At 47.4% G+C, this 8452-nt stretch overlaps 2 non-coding genes across 2 annotated transcripts; one reads left to right on the top strand and one right to left on the bottom strand.

The window, feature by feature from the left end:
* Nucleotides 1-3851: 3851 nt before the first annotated feature.
* Nucleotides 3852-3925, bottom strand: Trnat-ugu. The gene has a single exon. It is a non-coding gene; the product is annotated as a tRNA-Thr (tRNA).
* A 102-nt stretch (nucleotides 3926-4027) lies between these two features.
* On the top strand, nucleotides 4028-4101 carry Trnat-ugu. Its single transcript has one exon. It is a non-coding gene; the product is annotated as a tRNA-Thr (tRNA).
* Nucleotides 4102-8452: the final 4351 nt, after the last annotated feature.

The following is an 8452-nucleotide window of genomic DNA, read 5'->3' as shown; positions in this document are numbered from 1 at the left end:
TCCCAATCCTTCCCTAACCCGAGCATGCGCTCCGTCTCTAATGACCTCGCTGTCGACGGGACGTTAAACACTAACCACCACCACCACCACTGAGGTACTATGTTTTGTTTGTGACAATATCAGTACAGAAATAAGCAGTAGAACTGCCAGCCGGGGTGGCCGAGCGGCTCTAGGCGCTACAGTCTGGAACCGCGCGACCGCTACGGTCTCAGGTTCGAATCCTGCCTCGGACATAGATGCGTGAGATGTCCTTAGGTTAGTTAGGTTAAAGTAGTTATAAGTTCTAGGGGACAGGGGACTGATGACCTCAGCAGTTAAGTCCCATAGTGCTCAGAGCCATTTGAGCCATTTTGAGCTGTAGAACTGTTATTTTAAACATTTGATTGGCTGCGATTCAGCAACCGTAGGCTATTTAATTACAGGACGTATATACAGCCATTTGGGTTGCACAAAATTTTGTCAGTTGACCACGGTTTCGATTGCACTAAGGCAATCTTCATCAGAATAAAATGTTACATGGAATACAGGTAGTCACACCAGACGTTTTAAACCATGGTGTGATTACATGTATTCCATGTTACATTTATTCCGATGAAGATTCCCCTAGTTCAATCGGAACCATGGTCAACTGACAAAAAATTTGTCCAAGCTAAGTGGCTGTATATGCGTCCTGTAATTCAGAAGAACTGTAGTCAACAAAAAACAACTTACATTTCTTTTAATTTTTATAAAACTAGAGGTAACAGTCTCTCAGTACTAACATCTGTTTTTACACAACTTCATTCTTGGAATCAGATATTGCAAAGTTTATCGTAGAACCTCCTGCGTAGTGAAGGAAGAAACGGCAACATCGTCAAAGGTATTTCTGCTTTGCAGCTGACAAACATGGCTGGTCTTTCAGACGAAGCAAGCGATACATCTTCGACGATCTTTCCATTTTTTTAAATACACTGACATCTTTCTATTCTTGTGCTTCACAGTAAAAATTTTTGGATAGCTATTGGAGATGAAAGAGTTTGACACACTGCGATCATACTACGTTCGGAGATATGCACTGGCAACCACGTTTCAGCACATCTTTGAAATCAGAGAAATCCGTTGTATGCGTTGGAATTAGGAGACGTCCTCTAATCAGATGACGGTTTTTACTTAAAATTTGGACACCACGCATCCTCCCTTGGGATTCTCGCCATTTTCATCTCGTTAGGTTTACCCAGTAGTCAGGTAAAAATACGTAAAAACGAATTTTTTATTTAATTTAAATATAGAATAAAGCACATTAATAAAACCATGCTTAATTTATAAAATGCATCAAATAAGGTTTCGAAATGTAATTAAAATCGCTTTATTTCAAATATGTCAGCCCTGAGTAGTATTGGGATGAGGAGATGGACAGACAAAGATAGAAACAGACGGTAAAAAAGGCTCGACGGAAATAGTGTGAACCGTTCTGACGGATCCCTAAAAAATCATTTTATTAGTACGTTATACGTTGTTTAACAACAAGAAAGCCGGCCGGAGTGGCCGAGCGGTTCTAGGCGCTACAGTCTGGAACCACGCTGCCGCTACGGTCGCAGGTTCGAATCCTGCCTCGGTTATGGCTGTGTGTGATGTCCTTAGTTTCGTCAGGTTTAAGTAGTTCTAAGTTCTACGGGACTGATGACCTCAGAAGTTAAGCCCCATAGTGCTTAGAGCCAACAACAAGAAATCTTAAAAATCAACAAGATTGAAAAGCAATTAAAGAGGCAAATCAAATAATTAAAAACATATCACGGCCACGTAGAAAGCCTTTAGCGAAGCAGATAGAACATACATATGCAAAGTGCAATACCAATGGCTGAAGGCCACAAATAAGTTTCAAAAAATAATCTTTTAAAGGCAGAAGGCGCAATGTTTAAGGTTCAAAGATAAATTTAAAATTAATTTTGCAAAATTTTAAGAAAAAAAATAACCGTAAGCCTCGAATTTAAGGTGGTTAACAACAGATAATTAATCACCGGTGGCACTCATAAGCCTCCAGAGAGGTCGGTCTGCCCTCGTTCACTTAGGAGAGACAGGTGGTGAGCCAAACTACACTTGATCCGTCGAACCTAACCAGCGGAAGCCACGGACCGACCGACAAAACGATTTGCTTCCAGTACATGAGAACTCAAACCGGACAGGTTACAAACGTGATAATCCACAATGGAGTATATACTGGCGGACAAAATTACACACAATGTTGGACAGCGACAACAGGTGAGGATAGGACGCTGCCTGAAATTACGTTAGTGGCCAGGGCAGGTAACCGTAACACTAACGGCCACTAAGCACAAAATTCCGCTGGTACAGTTGAATTTGAAACACGGAAATATATGCTAACTAACTGAAAACCTCAGCTGCCGACAGGTGTTATTGATATACACTCCTGGAAATGGAAAAAAGAACACATTGACACCGGTGTGTCAGACGCACCATACTTGCTCCGGACACTGCGAGAGGGCTGTACAAGCAATGATCACACGCACGGCACAGCGGACACACCACGAACCGCGGTGTTGGCCGTCGAATGGCGCTAGCTGCGCAGCATTTGTGCACCGCCGCCGTCAGTGTCAGCCAGTTTGCCGTAGCATACGGAGCTCCATCGCAGTCTTTAACACTGGTAGCATGCCGCGACAGCGTGGACGTGAACCGTATGTGCAGTTGACGGACTTTGAGCGAGGGCGTATAGTGGGCATGCGGGAGGCCGGGTGGACGTACCGCCGAATTGCTCAACACGTGGGGCGTGAGGTCTCCACAGTACATCGATGTTGTCGCCGGTGGTCGGCGGAAGGTGCACGTGCCCGTCGACCTGGGACCGGACCGCAGCGACGCACGGATGCACGCCAAGACCGTAGGATACTACGCAGTGCCGTAGGGGACCGCACCGCCACTTCCAAGCAAATTAGGGACACTGTTGCTCCTGGGGTATCGGCGAGGACCATTCGCAACGGTCTCCATGAAGCTGGGCTACGGTCCCGCACACCGTTAGGCCGTCTTCCGCTCACGCCCCAACATCGTGCAGCCCGCCTCCAGTGGTGTCGCGACAGGCGTGAATGGAGGGACGAATGGAGACGTGTCGTCTTCAGCGATGAGAGTCGCTTCTGCCTTGGTGCCAATGATGGTCGTAAGCGTGTTTGGCGCCGTGCAGGTGAGCGCCACAATCAGGACTGCATACGACCGAGGCACACAGGGCCAACACCCGGCATCATGGTGTGGGGAGCGATCTCCTACACTGGCCGTACACCACTGGTGATCGTCGAGGGGACACTGATAGTGCACGGTACATCCAAACCGTCATCGAACCCATCGTTCTACCATTCCTAGACCGGCAAGGGAACTTGCTGTTCCAACAGGACAATGCACGTCCGCATGTATCCCGTGCCACCCAACGTGCTCTAGAAGGTGTAAGTCAACTACCCTGGCCAGCAAGATCTCCGGATCTGTCCCCCATTGAGCATGTTTGGGACTGGATGAAGCGTCGTCTCACGCGGTCTGCACGTCCAGCACGAACGCTGGTCCAACTGAGGCGCCAGGTGGAAATGGCATGGCAAGCCGTTCCACAGGACTACATCCAGCATCTCTACGATCGTCTCCATGGGGGAATAGCAGCCTGCATTGCTGCGAAAGGTGGATATACACTGTACTAGTGCCGACATTGTGCATGCTCTGTTGCCTGTGTCTATGTGCCTGTGGTTCTGTCAGTGTGATCATGTGATGTATCTGACCCCAGGAATGTGTCAATAAAGTTTCCCCTTCCTGGGACAATGAATTCACGGTGTTCTTATTTCAATTTCCAGGAGTGTACCTCGATGTGGACAGCTGAAAATGTGTGCCCCGACCGGGACTCGAACCCGGGATCTCCTGCTTACATGGCAGACGCTCTATCCATCTGAGCCACCGAGGCTATAAGGTACAATACGTATGTAGAATTGGGGACAGTTGGGAATGTGAGTCTCACGGGGAGTGTGCAAGGGATAAGTCCCTGCAGTTGCGCTATTCATCTGTGTCCTCGGTGGCTCAGATGGATAGAGCGTCTGCCATGTAAGCAGGAGATCCCGGGTTCGAGTCCCGGTCGGGGCAAACATTTTCAGCTGTCCACGTCGAGGTATATCAACAACACCTGTCGGCAGCTGAGGTTTTCAGTTAGTTAGCATTTATTCCAGGGAAAAGCTGCACGGTCATCAACAGTAACTGTTCTTTCGAGAACAAGTTAGTGTCTTCGTATACACGGAAATATAGTTAACTTCACTCAAAAGAACACCGCCTGAATTTACGTCAGTGCCCAGGGCAGGTAACCAGAACACTAACGGCCACAAAACAGAAAATTCCACTGGTGAATTCAAATTGCAGTCGACCAAAATAGTTAATTGCACCGCGTGGCGGCTAAATTTCAGCAGCAGAAACACTCTGTGTTGCTCACAGGGAAACCTCCCCAACAGCAAACCACCACAACATGAATGGACGTGGTTTGGGCTGTTGAAACCACTACTGAACTATGATGTCTTGTGTCGCTGAACCACGAAGATCGTAGCGATCGGACAGCTCCACACACGCTCCAACACTGCTCAGGGGCTGCCAGCGACCCAAGCCGACTGCATCGCGCGGAGATAACTTTCCTCGTCAGTAACAGCCGACCGACTCATAGCCAGTACACCGACAATCTTTAAAACAAGTTGTCTGAGGAAATAACACCAACTACACACACAGTTTGACAAACACTTGCACAAAGACCTGAAAGACACGCAACACTAACTAAGGACGCACGAAGACAAATCGGGAGTCGATGCGCGCGCGCGGTTGTGTGTGTGTGCGTGCGTGCGCATCGAGCTTTTTTTTTACCGTCTGTTTCTTTGTCTGCGCGCGCGGGCACACACACACACACACACACACACACACACACACACACACACACATGAATGATCGGCGAGCCAAAACGCGTCGTTCGGCAGGACGACCGACCGACGATCCACCAAGACCGAGGTCCTGCACAACTGCTGCGTGGCGGCGATGGTCGGGCGAGCCATGTCGATGCAGACCTCACTTTTCCCACTCGACTGCACTAGGGCCGCATTACAACAGCCATTGGTATTGTGGAGATTGACAGACAAAGAAACAGACGGTAAAAAAAGGCTCGATGAAAATAGTGTGAACCATTTTGACGGATCCCTAAAATAATTCCTTTTATTGGTACGTTATACAGTATACATTACATGTCAGGAACCCGTACTTCGAAACTGAAAGGCAACATTGTTTTGTTCATTTTTTCAACCACCTGATAAAGTGGCTTTTCAGTCTCTTTATTTATATGATAACAAGAGAGTTCTTGCTGGCAAACTTCACTTTAGACTCCTCTCTCGAACGAGTAACCTCTTCCTCGCACTTGTGTTTCGACTTATGGGCATGCCGTTTAACATTTGCATTGTAAAAGTTTTGATACAGATCCATACTCAACACAATAATATAGGCATTACAAGCGTGCTGCGCGGGGTAGCCATGCGGTCTGTGGCGCATTGTCACAGTTCGCGCGGCTCCCCCTGTCGGAGGTTCGAGTCCTCCCTCGGGCATGGGTGTGTGTGTGTGTGTGTGTGTGTGTGTGTGCGTGTGTGTGTGTGTGTGTGTTGTCCTTAAGTTAGTTTAAGTTAGATTGAGTCGTGCGTAATCCTAGGGACCGATGACGTCAGCTGTTTGGTCTCATAGACCATACCACAAATTTACAAAAATTACAAGCGCTGCAGAATATCACGAATGCACACTGTCTGGCAAACAGTGATTTCGACCGGCACGACAGAGAACGCTCCAAATGGAATCTGACACTTGTGCGGTTTCAAATCGGGGAATCCTGGGCACGTACGGATGTAAAGCACTCAATTCAGGTCGGAGTGGCCATATAGACTGATGGGCACCTTAATACTGTCTACGCTGGGGATTAATTGTATATAACCCAGTTATCAGTTATAATACTTTACACTGAAGAGCCAAAGGAACTGGTACACCTGCCAAATATCGTGTACGGTCCCTGCGAGCACGAAGAAGGGCCGCAACACGATGTGGCATGGGCTCGACTAATGTCTGAACTAGTGCTGGATGGAAAATTTGGAAATTTGTGGTAAGATCCTACGGCACCAAACTGCTGAGGTCATCGGTCCCTAAGCTTACACACTACTAATCACACTAACTTACGCTACGGACCACACACACACACACACATACACACACACACACACACACACACACACACACACACACACACACACACACACACACACACACACACGCCCGAGGGAGGACTCGAACCTCCGACGGGAGGAGCCGCCCGAGCCGTGACAGGATGTGCTGGAGGGAATTGACCCCATGAATCTTCCAGGGCTGTCCATCAATCCGTAAGAGAACCAATGGGATAGACCTCTTCGCAACAGCACATTGCAAGGCATCCCACATACGCTCAATAATGTTCATGTCTGGGGAGTTTGGTGGCCAGCGAATGTGTTGAAACTCAGAAGATTCTTCCTGGAGTCACATTGTAGCAATTCTGGACGTATGGGGCGTCGAATTGTCCTGCTGGAATTGCCCATTCCGTCGGATTGTACAACGGACAGGAATGGATGTAGGTGATCAGACAGGATGCTTGCGTACGTGTCACCTGTTAGAGTCGTATCTGACGTAACAGGGGTCCAATGTCACTCCAACTGCATACGCCCCACATCATTACAGAGCCTCCACCAGACAGAACAATCCCCAACTGACAAGCAGCGTCCATGGATTCATGAGGCTGTCTCCATACCCGTAAACGCTCGATACAATTTGAAATGCACTCGTCCGACCGGGCAACAAGTTTCCAGTCATCAACAGTCCGATGTCGGTGTTGACGGGTCCAGGCGAGGCGTAAAGCTTTGTATCGTGCTGTCATCAAGGGTACACGAGTAGGCCCTCTGCTTTGAAAGCCCATATCGATGACGTTTCGTTGAATGGTTGGCACGCTGACACTTGTTGATGTCCCATCATTGGAATCTACAGCAGTTTGCGGGAGGATTGCACTTCTGTCACGTTGAGCGATTCTCTTCAGTCGTTGGTCCGGTACGTGCACGATCTTTTTCCTGCGGCAACGATGACGGAGATCTGATGTTTTACCGGATTCCTGATATTCATAGTACACTCGTGAAATGGTAGTACGGGAAAATCCCTACTTCATCACTAACTCGAAGATGCTGTGTTCCACCGCTCGTCCGCCGACTGTAACACCACGTTCAAACTCACTTAACTCTTGATAACCTGCCATTGTCGCAGCCGTAACCGATTTAACAACTGCGCCAGACACTTGTTGTCTTATGTAGGCGTGGCCGACCGCAGCACCGTATTCTGCCTGTTTACATATCTTTGTATTTGAATATGCGTGCCTATACCAGTTTCTTTGACGCTTCAGTGTGTATTCGCTGAATGATTCGGGCTGCATACGGCTGCGGGCCGCAGCTTGCCGACTCGGACCAATCAAGGAGCGATAAGGTGTCTTAGTGCCTATCATACCAAGGCCTTAAGCACACAGTCTATGCGAACGACTTTTCTCACAACTGGAGGGTGTACGCATCCACAGAATACTCCTAATGAAGATGATGCGATTACATGGCCACCGTTCTGATACATCAGATGGCGTTAATTTTTTCTCTTTTGTAAATGGTTCATCCCTCTCTGCTAGGCAAATGCTGGGCTTGTCCACAATCTCCTCAGAAAGCGCGATACAGAAACCCTTAAAATACGATAAGGCAGTAAGTTTACACCACTTCCATAGCTTAGATTAACGGGTGACTGTGGTGGCTTGAAGAGTATCCAGCCACAAATTTAAATTCAAATAAATCTTGCAAATCATGAAAAAGAGTGAACGCTGTACAAGCGGTTAGACAAAGTTTTTCTTAATGCAAACAGGAACTCTGCTTGCTGTCTGTAATGAAGTACCACCTGAAGACAAACCGCACAAATACTCAGATCTTGGTAAGATCCCAAAACGGCAGAAATACTGGCAACTTGCTTCGAGTGTTCACGAAAGTAAAATTCTGGAATACATAAACCGCAAAAGTGTAGTTTCCTGTCATTTCATCAGTGAGTCACAATAAGAAATAGGTATCTTATAGAAACAGTTTGAGAGTAATTCTTTTTGGGAATGTCAAACGGTTACATTTATGGATTGTATGTCAGGCGATAAACTTCAATTCAGTGGCAGTATATGGGAAAATAGTCTACTTAGGAGATACAGTTCAGCATTGCGATCCTTTCTGGTATCTTGCTCAAGTGAGTAAAACCTGTAGAAAGAAGAATGACGGGGTATATTGAACGTGTACAAAAGAGTGCTCATAGGTTCGTTTGATCTGCTGGTATAGGTCACGGAATCGGGAAATAATATGTGGCAAGACCGCAATGATGTCAGGAATCTGTAAGTATA

The sequence above is a fragment of the Schistocerca americana genome, chromosome 2 (assembly GCF_021461395.2).
Source record: "Schistocerca americana isolate TAMUIC-IGC-003095 chromosome 2, iqSchAmer2.1, whole genome shotgun sequence".
NCBI classification, from domain to species: Eukaryota; Metazoa; Arthropoda; class Insecta; order Orthoptera; family Acrididae; genus Schistocerca; species Schistocerca americana.
This window is presented reverse-complemented; position numbering and strand designations above follow the sequence as displayed.